This window comes from Canis aureus, chromosome 8 (genome assembly GCF_053574225.1).
Source record: "Canis aureus isolate CA01 chromosome 8, VMU_Caureus_v.1.0, whole genome shotgun sequence".
NCBI lineage: Eukaryota > Metazoa > Chordata > Mammalia > Carnivora > Canidae > Canis > Canis aureus.
This window is the reverse complement of record NC_135618.1, coordinates 50121070-50136094: the sequence shown is the minus strand read 5'-3', so window position 1 is coordinate 50136094 and position 15025 is coordinate 50121070. Positions and strand designations below refer to the sequence as shown.

The 15025-nt window shown below is 41.7% G+C and overlaps 1 long non-coding RNA gene across 1 annotated transcript; it reads right to left on the bottom strand.

Moving 5' to 3' along the window:
* Nucleotides 1-9062: 9062 nt before the first annotated feature.
* LOC144319048 (uncharacterized) lies at nucleotides 9063-14048 on the bottom strand. The gene is made up of 3 exons (XR_013384964.1): nucleotides 13032-14048; nucleotides 12722-12801; nucleotides 9063-9203 (listed from the first exon to the last, which is right to left on the bottom strand). It is a non-coding gene; the product is annotated as an uncharacterized LOC144319048 (long non-coding RNA).
* Nucleotides 14049-15025: the final 977 nt, after the last annotated feature.

Below are 15025 nucleotides of genomic sequence, written 5' to 3'. Positions count from 1 at the left end.
AGCAGGGATGTCCTAAAACAATCAATCACACTGAAAGGAAGAATGTAAGGTGAGTTTACAACATACAGGTGTCGTGGTCCTCAAGCTTGTAGTCTTTAGATAACTGTCCAATTCCAGCCATAAGTGGAGAGTAGTGAAGAATAAAGACCCCATCACTGTTTGCTTACCGAATTTACTTAAGTCACTCTATCCTTAATGGACAGATTTTTTTAAAAATAGCCAAAGTAATCTACTCTTTACTACAAAATAGCAAAAATAAGAGCTAACATTCATCATCATCTACTCTGTTACAGAATAATCCCATGAAGCATTTCTTATGGCTCCAATTTTACTGAAGAGAAAATAGAAGTTCAGAGAGGGTAAACAGTTTGTCAGAGGTCACACAGCTAATGAATAGAAAATTGAACTTGATCCCTCAGATTTTAAAGTCTGTGATTATTTCCCTCTACCCCTTCCTCTCTGAACTCAGTGACCCCTTCCTACACGTGTAACAGCTTATAACTAGGATGGGCAAGCTCTGCTTCAGTAACAAACAACCTCTGATTAGCAATAGCTTAAAAGAGCAGAACTGTATTTCTCACTTATACTACCTGTTTTTTACAGGTCAGTTGCTGACCTCACTCCTAGACCCAAGCATACAGAGCAGCCACTATCTGGAGTGCTGCCAGCATCTTCAGCAGAGAAAAGTGTGTTTGGTGCCTCACCTAATGGCCCTTTAAGCTTCCACCAGAAAATGATAGCCATCACCTCTATGCCTATGTCAATGGCCACAGCAAGTCACATGGTCATGTTCACCTCCATGTGCACAAAAGACAGAGAACTGGAAATGCTTGGTGAACAGCATTAATGACTACCCTGGGGTTCCAAAGACCTTACCAAATTTTACTCTCGTCCAGATAACATCAGGTGTCTTTGTCTCTGGCTCCTGGTCACAAAGGTGGGGAGGGTAGACATGTAACTACCTACAGTTGTCCAGAAAGACATATTAACAAGTCTGGGTTTAGGGTGCTTTCCTTCCAAGTGTTTCCCATTTGTCAGACTATTATTGTTTCAGAATATAATTCTGTCAAGACCTCTCAAAACCCAGGCTAAGATTTATCTATCCAGAATCCCCAAATTCCTCATTCAAAAGAAAAATGATTCTACAAATATCTTCAGCTTCATTTCCTTGAGCATGACCTATCTGACCCTCCAACATTCCCCAGTCAGGGCCAAGTATGCTGAGTCCTGAAGACTGAAGACACTAGGACCCTGAGATAATGGGACACAGGAGACAAAGGCTGCCCAAATAAACACTGTTTTGATTAGCTATTGAATATTCTATATCTGGCAAGTTATATCTTTATACACTTATTCATTCAATCCACAACTATGTACTGAATTAATGTAGCACCATAGTTACAAGTGCAGCTCTGCAACAAGAGGACCTCTATTCAAATCCCAGCTCCCCTGCTTATTAGCTATATGACTTCTGAGTGCCTCAGTTTCCCTTTCTAGAAAAATAAAGAACATAATTAATAGTTGTCTGCTTCGTTGGGTTGAGAGGATTAAATGAGCTAATATGTGTCAGTCACTTAGAACACTATTCTCTCCTTACAAAATGCCATGTAAATATTTGCTATTACTATTATTATATACCAGGCATTGTTCTATATAATAAAGCAATAATAGAACAGAGAAGATCTCTGTTCTATGGAGCATACATTCTAATGAGGGAAAGAGATTTTATTAAGCAAGAAACTCCTGATCCAGCCATACCTGAAGCTAATGCTACATCCATGAACTTTCCAACTTCTTGACCCATTCTTTTCCTTCCCCAATTCCCTGAAGGATTAGGACTAGTTCAAGCTGGGTCTCCTGCATTTGAGAACAAAAGTGTCCTGACCAATGCAATAGCCCCAAAGCCTAAACTCTTTCTAGTCTGCCTGTTGGCCTCTTTTCAATTGAGGGTCTATCAGTTTGGACCTAACATCTCTGTGAGGGTCTTTTTAACTTGTACCTAACACCATCAGTGTGTCAAATCTGTTAAACCACCTGGTGAGGCCCTTGAATATTCAAACCAGTCTTTAAAAGAGTTAGAAACTATAAACAGTCAATTATAACAAGCATGAAATGGAAGCATGATGTGGATCATCACACAAGAGAGCAACAAGATCTGTCTTGCTGCCTACAAATTTTATGGGAACCAATACTATGCTTTAAAACCATATATATATATATATATGCATATGTGTGTATATTTACACACACATATATACACATACACACACATAATTTACTAAGCAAATTAGATTTCTTCATGTTTTATCTAATTAATGCAGCCCTTAACATAAGGATAACTTCTTAATTGCCAGCTAATTTCATCAATAGAATGCATTTGTTTCACTTCTTTAGAGGCCCCTCCACATCCAGAGAATGTCTGCCACCCAAACAAGCAAAGAACAGGGAAGATGGGCATGTCCATGGGTGAAATATGCATGGCTCAGGAGTCTGATGGGCCTAGTTTTAAATCTGGCTCCATCATTTATTTATTTTACGCCCAGAAACAGACCCTGAGACAAGAATGCAAGTGCATTTATTTGGGAGGAAAAGGAAACATGGTAGATAAAATGAGACAGGTGAGGGAGGGCAAGGAGTGGAAGGCAAACCATCAAGCAAGTTACCACTCTGGAAAACTGGAGCTGAACCCTGCGGAGAAAGCCGGGGAGACAAGGACAGGCTGAGACACATCCAGCCATGCACTGGTTCATTGCAGTGACTGACTCTTCAAAGGAAAAAAAAAAAAAAGAAAAGAAAAGAAAAAGCCCTGATGTGTCATGTTTGCCCATTTCCATGGTGTAAATACTCCCACCAAGGCTGATTTCAAACTGATGACCTTGGGGAAAGACGCATATGCCCAGCCCTCACACAGTGTTGGTGCAAGCAAGTGGGGAGTGGGAAGGGGGGGGGGTGGTAGCTACTCATAGTACACAGCAGTCTCCAAGAGAGGCATGCTCCCCAGCAGAGAGGCAACTCCTCCAGACTCCCCTGTGTCACATGATGGACAAAGAAGTTTAGAACCAGAGAAAGTCCTCAAGCAAAGAAATACAAAGGCACTTGGCTGGGCCAGCAGACACACTAGCACTAAGGGTCAGGATATGTAGGAGCACAGAAAGCACTTGTTGCCTTGTGTAATTGTGGAAGAGCTGTTTCTTGTCTACATCCTCAGCACTTCATCTGGAAAACAAGGACTCATCTACTTGTGCCAGATATTTTTGGAGCACTTACTACATGGCCGGCACTGTGGAGGACCTCAGGGATGTGACCTTGAGCAACACTCACAAACTCACCATACAGGGCTTACATTCCAGCCTCTAACCATGCAAACCACCAAGTAACAAAGGCCATTTCAGAGTCGGAGAGGGTGACATGACAAAGATCAACTCAGGGTAAGGGGTGTGAATGGGAAAATCCCCTGAAAGGGTCCCATTTAGGGTGCGTGAGAACCAACAGATGAGCATGAGTGTGTCTCGTGGAGGTCTGGGGAAGAGCATTCCAGGCACAAGGAGCCATAGCTGGGAAAGCCTCCAGGTAGGAAAGAGAATGGAGCCAGTGTGGCTGGGTCAGAGCACATAGGTCAGAAGCTAACTGGGGACGAGAACAGAGCTACGGGGAGAATCATGCAGTGCCTGTGCAGCTTCACCAAAGGATATGGATGGGAATGCACTCTGGAAGATTTGTTATGAGGGTGAAGTGAGATCCTATGTGTTCACCAGGCATGACCCGTTCTGTTAGCCCAGGAAACAGTCATACCTCCAATTTTACCAATTAATTTCATGCCATCCTACTATGCCTACAGGAGCCAGGAATCTAGTATTTCCATCTAGATTTTCCTTGCCATGGTCCAAAAATCCTGAAGATGTAGTTAGTCAAAAGGTAACTTCCGAACTCCAGATAGAGAGAAACCTGAGGCATCTGATCCAGTGACTGGCCACCCCACATGGGTCCCCCTCATCCCCAGGGCTGCCACAAGGTGTTGCTGCTGATAGCCAGTTCCATACAGCTGGGCTGTCTGCCTACTTTGTGAGGATGCCCACAGGGTCCAGTCCCTACAAAGAACACAGCAGTCCTCCTCTACACTTTAGCTCCTGGGTCCTGCTCTTTGAATTACATGCAAACACTCAAGACTTTCATCTTCCTTTCCCCTCTAGGGCCATTAGGACCCTATCTTACAGACCTGAGTTGGCACCACCCAATCTATTCCTAGTCTAGTGTAAATTGGGTAATGGTTAGGCCACCTCCTTTTATCTAAGATAATTTTAGTTCTGGAGTTTTGTTTTCTTTCTCTACCACTAGGCATTAGTTGGGAATATTCCATCTTCCAAATAGATCCCCAAACCCCATAAAGATATGGCTAGGAGAGGAATGAGTAATGAATGATTTGACTGTATTTATTAAGCTTTTATTCTATGCCTGGCCCTATGTTGAGGAACATGAATGCATATTTAAATAAATAAAAATAGTTTTAATCATCATCATCTCATCCCATTTGACAGATGAGGACATTGAGACACAGAAAGATTGTTACCCAATATCCTATGCAAATAAGTCAAAGAAACACGATCTGAAGATAAGCAATCTGACAAGAGAGCCCAAGCTTTTAAGCATTATGCTAAAAAAATAAAAAATAAAATAAAATAAAAAAGCATTATGCTAGTCTCTCTGGCCCACCTCCTACTAGAAAATTCTCTATGCAAATTGATGCACCTTTTCCCCAGCAATCCTTCTGGGCACCAGAGATCTTGAAACAGCAGGCTCGCTCAGGTCAGAAAAGGTCTGTTGAACCTTATTCCCAGAACAACTTGCAAAACAGAGGGTCGACACAAGTGACTGACCACGAGATAAAGCAATCTCAAGCATGTTTTCACCAAACATGCAACTTCAATTAATGAAAATCAATTTCTTGCAGTTTTCTGCTTTTTGAAGGCTCAGCTGAGACTGTCTATTATGACACTGAATCCTTGCACTATCCAGAAAAGACAGGTAACAGCTTTCTTGATGTCTGAACGATTCTGTTATAAAGGACTGGCCAATTTTAATTAATACAACTGAAAATTCGTTGCAATATCCTTGTGAATTTGAAGTTATAAAGACTGGCTGTGTGTCATAAGAACTGTGTCAAAAAAAAACATGTTTTTTTTTTCCTATTTCTTTGTGATAATCCCTAGTTTGGGAGAATGTCTGGGCTTACACTGTTCTCTGTTTGGAGTAATTTGATTATTGGACCCCCTCACCTCCAACCAGCCAGCTGAGCAGTGGTTCACTGTACACAGAGCATCTGCCACAACTAAGTTGTGCCACAGGAAGGGCAGACACACTGGATAAACCAGGCTAATTCCCCAATCTACTGAGCCTGCATTTTCTCTCTGTGAAACTGGATTAGTCATGTTTTCATTTTCTATATTTTATGATGCCTTGACACTTAGGGGGCCGTCTGGACCCAGGGAGGACTGCCCCTCCCAGGGTTAGCTATCCCCATAGACAGCAAACAATTTTCCTCTGAGCATGCCTTTGATAATATGAACCAACCAATCCCCAATTCACATCTCCCTGTCCATCTTCTTTTATCATATTCCCACCACCTGGGACACTATCCCTCTGCCTTATATCCCACCAGGACCAGGGATCAGACAGGTACCTAAGCCCACAGCCTTCCAAGGTTATTCAAACTAGCTAGTCCCATGTTTGCGCAGTGTACCAACCCTGTCTTGCCCATGAAAGCACAATAAATGCTTGGGCCAATACTCTCTGTTTGTTCCTCCTGCCTTCTGACTGACCCTGGTGCTTCTCCACACAGCCCTAAGTAGCAGGAGGGCATGCTCCTACTACTGGGAACTATAGGTAACAAACTATCTTTTCAATGGCAATTGTCCTCTTAACTGTTGATCTCTCCCAACTGGAATAAAACCAAAATCCCAGGCACATTTTTAAAAATAAATGAATATCACAATGCCAGCTTATGGTATTATTTGCTTCTGAGTAGCTAAAAGTGCCTAAATAAAGGGCATATCTCTTTAAAAGATGCTAATAAGGACAGGTAAGATGGTACAGGGGTAAAGTACTCTGGAAGGCAGCAGAAGATCGTAATTCTTACAACTCTGCCACTCATGGGCTGGGACATCTTGGGTATGTCCCTCACCTCCAAGAAGGGAATCACAGTGTCTGCCCTACTCGTCCCACAGCGCTTCTGTGAGAACCACATGAGACCGAGATGTAAAAGTTCTTCATAACCTCAGAAACACCATCGGGACTCAAACTTCATTGGGTAGGAGCTCCCAGGAGGCAGTATGACTTGGTGCTTAGGGACTGGAGCTCTTAAGTCAGGCTACTTGGGTTCGAATAATTTCAGGCAACTTAATTCTTCTAAGCCTCAGTGGCCTAACTTGTAACATGGGTATAATAATAGTACCTTTCCCACAGACGTGATTTGTGGATAGGGTATGGTGAGGCATGTTCACCAGAAACAAAGAGCAGGATTCGGCTCACTGAAAAAAAAAAGATCCAGACCACACATCCCAGGAAGGCCAAACTAAAGATCCAGAGAAGCAATGTGCCCCCACTCTAGCCTTCTAGAATAAAGACTCCAGTAATTTGTACTAGTGTCCTCCAGCCATTGTCACCCCTGGAGCTCAGTCTCCACAGTATCTAATTCATGCTCAGTGCTCAGTAACCACGAAGCATGGATGGCACTGAGAAGCACAAGGTACTCAAGGTCTCACCTTCAGCCTCTTTCCTCACCAATGAGCAGAATCATGTGACCTGTCTACTGTCCTGGTAGTGACACCTGTTTCCAGAGCCTGTGATCCTAGAGACCTTCCCATCAGATGTCTGTTGGGTACATCAAACTCAACTTGTCCAAAACTGAATTTATTCCACCTCCCAAATAATTTTACTCTTACCTCTGGCCCCCTTTCTCATATCATCACCATTCACCCAGGTACCCAAGCCAAAAGCCTGAACGTGATCTCTGAGTCCTCCTCCCTCATACTCCACATTCAACCAATTGCCATGTTCTCTTTAACTTACTTCCTAAACCATGGGCTTAATTTGGGAACTCTCCTTTCTCATTTGGACTTGTCTACCTGATCCAATATGGCATCTGGAGATCCAGCCATCACATACAAATCCCAGGCCAGCAACAGTAGGAATGGGCAAAAAAGGGTATGCCCCTTTCTCTGAGAAAATATCCATATACCCTTCTCTTTGCATTTCATTGGCCAAAGCTAAATCATAGGACCACAGCTAGTTTCATGACAAACTGGAAACGGGGGTTTTTGTTTTTGGGGTTTTTAGCAAGTCCATATTACACTAATTAAAATTGGATTTTGGCTTTTTTCCTTCCTCATTTATTCAGTCTTAAAGCCATTAAATGGAATCAAACAAGATCACCATCCATGACAGGGGACAGAGGCCAGCATGAGTTGTTGAAGCCTGAAACAGGCATATAACCTGAATGTAATCATGAGAAAACAACAGACAACCCCAAAATGAGAGACCTTATACAAAATAAATGGCCGGTACTCTTCAGAAGTACCAAGGTCAAGAAAGTAACAAGGAGACTAAAGAACTCATCCAGGATAACTAAATACTATACAGGACTCTGGCCTAGATCTTTTGTAAAAGACATTATTGGGACAGTCAGCAGAATTGAATGGGGTTGTAGATTAGATGGTGACAATGTATCAGTATGAATGTCCTGCGTTTGATGGTTGTATTATAATTATATAGGATAAGATCCTTTATTGAAGAAATACAAGTAAAGTACTGGAAAATGGTGGGCCTCATGTCAGAAACTTATTCACAAATGATAGGGGTTGAGAAATTATTTGTACTGCAGTAACTTTTTTATACATTTAAGATCTTTTCAAAAAAAAAACGAAAGAATTAGGTCTTTATTTCAGAGAAGAAAAGGAAAAGGGAATATGGATGTTTGGATATGCAGATAACAGGCTCCATCACAGATGGTACTTGAATACTATATCTGAAGAGGTAATTCCAAGGAAGTAATATTTAAAGCCAAAGCTGAAGATAAAAAGAGAGCCATCTATATGAGAGCAGGGAGACAAACTTTTCAGGCAGCAGAAATAGTATGTGCAAGGCAGCTGAATTTGAGTTATAACCCCTGCATTGTAGTTGAAAATAACAAATAAATAGTAATGTGGTTGAAAATAAACTGTGATTGTTTCAGAAACATAGGTAAGGTCACACCAGTGAGAATGAGGAAAATTAACAAGACAGGAAACAAATGTTGGAGAGGATGTGGAGAAAGGGGAACCCTCTTGCACTGTTGGTGAGAATGTGAACTGGTGCAGCCACTTTGGAAAATTGTGTGGAGGTTCCTCAAAATTTTTAAAAATAGATCTGCCCTACAACCCAGCAATTGTACTGTTTGGGATTTATCCCAAAGATACAGATTCAGTGAAATGCCGGGACACCTGCACCCCGATGTTTCTAGCAGCAATGTCCACAATAGCCAAACTGGAAGGGGCCTCGGTGTCCACCGAAAGATGAATGGATAAAGAAGCTGTGGTACATGTATACAATGGAATATTACTCAGCCATTAGAAACAACAAATACCCACCATTTGCTTCGACGTGGATGGAACCAGAGGGTATTATGCTGAGTGAAATAAGTCAATCGGAGAAGGACAAACATTATATGGTCTTGTTCATTTGGGTAATATAAAATATAGTGAAAGGGAATAAAGGGGAAAGGAGAGAAAATGAGTGGGAAAGATCAGAGAGGGAGACAGAACATGGGAGACTCCTAACTCTGGGAAACGAACTAGGGGTGGTGGAAAGGGAGGTGGGTGGTGGGTTGGGGTGACTGGGTGACGGGCACTGAGGGGGGCACTTGATGGGATGAGCACTGGATTTTATACTATATGTTGGAAAATTGAATTCCAATAAAAAGAAATTTTAAAAAAAGAAAGAAATAGGTTAGGACCACCATAAGTAGACTCATGTATTAGTCAGCTACAGCCAAAATAATACTGCATAACAAACAGCTAAAAATTCTCAGCAAGTGTTTATTTCTCATTCATGCCTTTGTGGGTTATCTAGAGCAGCTTTGCTTGAGGCTGCTAGTTGGGAGTTATGCTGGAGTAACCCTGCTCCATGAGTCTCTCCTTTTTCCAAGGCCAATAACGAAGTAAGACATGTTCCTGTGGAGAAGGTAGAAGCACAAGAAGGCAAGCCTTATCATATGAGCACATTTCAGGCATTTGCTAGAGTTAGATCTGCTCACATCACATTGGCCAAAGAAAGTCATGATCAATTCAGCAAAGGATGGAGAAGTAACCTACAGTCACCATCAGGGCAAAGTTACATGGCCTCCCCCTACACCAGTGGGGTCAAGAGGTAGAGGATGAATATTTACTGAACAATAATCTAATCTACCATAAAGCACAAACACTTCACAAAAGAGCCACAGTTAGGAAAATCTTCTATCTAATTTATTTTACTAGTGGGTGAGGGGGCGGGTAGATGACAAGGCCTTTATAAGAATTTTGTATACCCATAGACACACTTATTTTTGGAGGCCTCACCAGACGGCATTACAAACATATTACAAATTTACCTACATCTTACTTTAAATGGATTTTTTGCCATCAAATATTTTTTGAGAAAATTTCTAAATTTTGCTTCTGAAATTATTTGGCAATAAGTGACTTAATTTTTGATTGGATATGATTTCTTGGCAATTTGCATATTCAGAAGCTCTTGAAAGTGGGAAATGTTAATCTACCAGCGTTTTCAAATGTAATGAAATCTCTATGAACACTAAATTTAACAATTAGCAATATTGACAAAGTAGCACAGTTTGCAGTAAATTTTTTAAAATATTCATTAACTTCAACTCTGCTGTTTTCTTTCTGCATTTTGGAGCCAATAATTTTTGGGGGGAGGAGTCACAAACATTTTGGCAGACCCCTGAAAAACTCATAAATCCCAGAAAGACCCTGACTCTAAACAGATTAACAACATATATTTTGTGTGGAATCAGAGCTAATTGGGATTGGCAATGAAATACATACCCTCCAACTCCAAACTCCTTGCCACAGAAAAGTAAGAGCTGCTAACTGCAATAGAGCCCAACCCATCCAGAAGCCTCTCTGCCTGTGCAGGAGGGTGAATGGTTTGGGTTTGCTGATCTCAGAGCCCTTTATCACATTCACAATGCCATTCACACTGTATCCACTCCATTTGTAAGCCACATAAAAATGTCATCTTCCAATCTTGGCTCATTTCATCTTATATAAAAAGTCTCCCTTCCCAATGCCTTCATATCATTTCCCTGTTGTGATTAAAAAAACAAAGGTAATAAAAGTTGGCCTACCGGTTGGTCCTCCAAGGACCACGATGTGATTGAAGGAGCAATAATTTACCACAATGCCCCAAGGAAAGTGTGCTCGATAATGTAACAGAGCTCAAGTTAATAGTGGCGGAGCTAGTTTCACGGATACCACACCATAGACTGCTCACTTTCAATTAGTTATGCACATATTAAAGGGGGACAACATATATTTGCAGCAAACATTTATATGGACATGAGATGTCACAAAAATTTAGCTCTCTGCCTCTTCTGGCAATTAGGTAACATGGGAACAATCACTAACCATGGAAAAGATCCTTGAAAAGTAATGAAAGCCAATCTCTGGGGTTGTCCTGCTTCAAGTGTCTGCTCCATGCCAAGCACTTTGCATGTGTAAATGGGATGATGTAAGTTCCAAATGAAGTCACATTTTTGTTCCCTACAGTCCCCATCCCCTAGTTCAGCACATGGTATGTGTCAGCCACTCAAGTAGTAGTTGGGTGAACAATTGGAAGATTTGCTTCAACCACGTAAGACTCTAATGCGGGTTAGGCCACCCATTTACCAACATTCCACTTATAAGAAGGGGCAAGGTGGGAAAAAGAAAAAAAACAACACCTGACTAGCAGCAGCCCTATTCTCAAATAAAACTTTGTTTCTGAACTAGATGCCAATCTTACCACGGAGAGAAAGAGGTTCATCAGTGGAAACTCAGCATGCTCACTCTCTTCACAAATCCTAACAGTCCACTTCCCAGGTGCCAGGATCAAACCAGTTCTATCATGCTATTTTCTATCTTGCAATGGTTTGTCTCTAGGCCCTTCTTAGAAAGTTTTATTTATTTACTTATTTTGAGAGAAAGAAAGTGCATGAGCAGGTGAGAGGGAGAGGGAGGGGGTAAAGAGAATATTAAGCGGGCTCCATGCCCAGTGCAGAGCCCCACACAGGGCTCAATCTCATGACCCTGAGGTCATGGCCTGAGTTAAAATCAAGATTTGAACGTTTAACTGACTGAGTCACACAGGTGCCCCTGTCTCTAAGCCCTTCTTTCCTCAAGACTAGGACTTTATGATCCCAAGCAAATATCCCAACTGTACACATTCCTAAAAACAGTAAGTCACATATTTACCCATGCATTCAACAAATTATTTAGTGGATGCCCATTCCAGGCCAGTTGCTAGGTCAGGTGCTGGTGATGCTGCAGCAAGCAATACACACATTTGGTCCCCTGCCCTTGTGGAGCTCACAGTTCAGTGCAGGAATGAGACTTTAGTCAAATAAACACAGTAATGGATGTATAATCAGAAACCCAAGTAATTGCTCTGTAGAGAAGGGATATGATTTGATAACAGGGAGTTGTAGAAGACTTCCAAAGATAGTGTCTAGGTTCTGAAGAATGAATAGGAGTTAAATGAGCAGTTAATGTGGATTAAGGTGGTTCCACAAAACAGAAGCATGTTCAAGGGTCCTGCGGCAGTGTGTCAAACCAAAGGAGTGAGGAGAAGCAGGATATGAGGCTAGAGAGATAAACAAGGACCAAACATACAGGAGCTTGTAACCATGTTGAGGATTTTTACCCCAAAATAACACAAAGCCATCAGAGGGTAGCAAGGTGTGATTTGCCAAAACTTCCAATTAGCTATGTCCTCCTCTGCACTCATGTTTCAGGTAAAAGGAGGTAAGGAGTCAAAACATGAGGTGATGCAACTTCAGTTTAAATGATTTCCATGATCTACCTCAGGTCAGTCTATTTTTGGACCTATCTCATACATATTAATTGCTCCTACTGATCATTCATTGTGTGCCTGGCATGTGATGATGCACACTTTACACACATTATCACATTTAATCCTCACAGGATTAAATCCTATCACCATCCTCATTTTACAGATGAGGAAACTGAGGCTCACAGGTCAATAATTTGTCCCAAATGGCATAGCTAAAAAAGGGAGGAGCCAGGACTCACTCAAATGCATAGGATTCTTTCTCTAATAAGCAAAATGGGTGAAGAGGAGTGGGTGATAGAGGTTTCCAGTTATAGAATGAATAAGTCACAGAGATGAGATATGCAACATAGGGAATATAGTCAATGGTACTTGTGTGGCATGGCGATAGATGTGAGTTACACTTGTGGTGAGCACAGCATAACATACAGAGAACTTGAATCTGACTACACCTAAAACTAATGTAACATTGTGTATCAACCATACTTCAATTAAAAAAAAAACATTAAAAACAGAAACTCTGCTCCTGCAGACTCCTTAAACATCAAAGGACGTCTGGTAAGAGGAAGAGATGTTGCAGCAAGTCACAGCAGGAAATAACATCTTTTTCAGACAGAGGAACAGCGTGGAAGAGTGAACCTACCTGGTGCACCCATAAACATGGCAGGGGAAGAGGTCAGAGAAAGTGGAGACCTGTTCAGGTGGGCCAGGCAATGGTTGGTCCTGCATGTGCATTAAATAAAGCCTCAGTGACACGGGAGTTAGGCACAGTAAGGCAGTCACAAACACACACGTTTATATAAAACCACATTTTCGAGGTGTGGCTTGCTGGCAGATCACAGCAAGATGCTTTATTAAGCCTCTGCCTGCACTTGGGAGCTTAAAAATGACGCACTGTAGTCAATCGACTTTGATTTGGGAAAGAGACAGACACAAAGGGAGAGACACTTCACCTGCTTTTTAATATATGGGATCAGAGTAGAGAGCTGGCCGGCAGTGTCCAGTATCCTAAATCAGTGACAGGGACTACCATCAGCAGTGGCAAGGGAGACGATGGAACAAACAGGACACCAGCTGGAATAACAAGTAACACCTTCAACAAGCCGGAAGAGTCATTTCTCTTCTTCTTCATTGACTCTGAGCCCTGGAGAAATGCCACAGCAATTTATGGAAAGAACAGTTAAAGGTAGACAGTGCCTAGATATTATTTCTGCCAGCTCATGTTAGCTCGTTTGGTAAACATTTTGCATTTGCACGTTGACGTAGTTTAATAATAACTGTCGATGCCAATGATAAATGCCATCGTGATGGCACAAATACCCTTCTGGGCTTGGGGAGGTGGCGAAGTAGGGGCTGACTTCCACATCTCCTGTCCTTTCGGTTGTTATTAATAACAATGATGGTAATTCACATTTGTGCAGCTTTCTGATTTCAGAGAGCTTCGTTAGGGCATTCCAAGAGCCCCTACCTACTTTACTGCATCTCTTCTTCCCTCCACAGTATCCAGTATCTGTTCTGGCCCCCTCTGGAACTGAAAGTTTGACCATGTCAGAAAAGGCCATCTAACTAGCAGGATTTGCATAAAACAGGAACAACTACCTAAAATGGCTACAGAATACAGGCAGGTACATAAACAAAGAGGGAGGAATGAAGAGTAATAGGGAGTGCATGCCCCTTTGAAAGGTGGGTCAGCTGCTTCTTGGCTTGTACCTGCCAGCTGTTTCCACTCCCAATGCAGACAGGTCTTCCATATACTAAGAGAAACTAAAAGGTCAATACTATATAAATTTCCCAATTATTAAATGATTATAAATGGATTTTTTAAAACATCGTACCAAACAAAATACAGCTGAGGGCCAGAAATGGCCCTTAAGACCTCAGCTTGTGACCAGAGAAGTTCATTAAGTTGGAACTTTATGGAGTTGACAAAAGGGTTGATCGTGATAGACCAAGCCACATTTAAAAGCATAACTCTTCTTCTTTGCCAATTTGAATGCCTTTAATGTCTTTTTGTTGTCTGATTGCTGAGGCTAGGACTTCCAGTACTATGTTGAATAGCAGTGGTGAGAGTGGACATCCCTGTCTTGTTCCTGATCTTAGGGGAAAGGCTCCCAGTGCTTCCCCATTGAGAATGATATTTGCTGTGGGCTTTTCATAGATGGCTTTTAAGATGTCGAGGAATGTTCCCTCTATCCCTACACTCTGAAGAGTTTTGATCAGGAATGGATGCTGTATTTTGTCAAATGCTTTCTCTGCATCCAATGAGAGGATCATATGGTTCTTGGTTTTTCTCTTGCTGATATGATGAATCACATTGATTGTTTTACGGGTGTTGAACCAGCCTTGTGTCCCAGGGATAAATCCTACTTGGTCATGGTGAATAATTTTCTTAATGTACTGTTGGATCCTATTGGCCAGTATCTTGTTGAGAATTTTTGCATCCATGTTCATCAGGGATATTGGTCTGTAATTCTCCTTTTTGGCGGGGTCTTTGTCTGGCTTTGGAATTAAGGTGATGCTGGCTTCATAGAACGAATTTGGAAGTACTCCATCTCTTTCTATCTTTCCAAACAGCTTTAGGAGAATAGGTATGATTTCTTCTTTAAACGTTTGATAAAATTCTCCTGGGAAGCCATCTGGCCCTGGACTCTTGTGTCTTGGGAGGTTTTTGATGACTGCTTCAATTTCCTCCCTGGTTATTGGCCTGTGCAAATGACATATCAGATAAAGGGCTAGTTTCCAAGATCTATAAAGAACTTATTAAACTCAACACCAAAGAAACAAACAATCCAATCATGAAATGGGCAAAAGACATGAACAGAAATCTCACAGAAGAAGACATAGACATGGCCAACATGCACATGAGAAAATGCTCTGCATCACTTGCCATCAGGGAAATACAAATCAAAACCACAATGAGATACCACCTCACACCAGTGAGAATGGG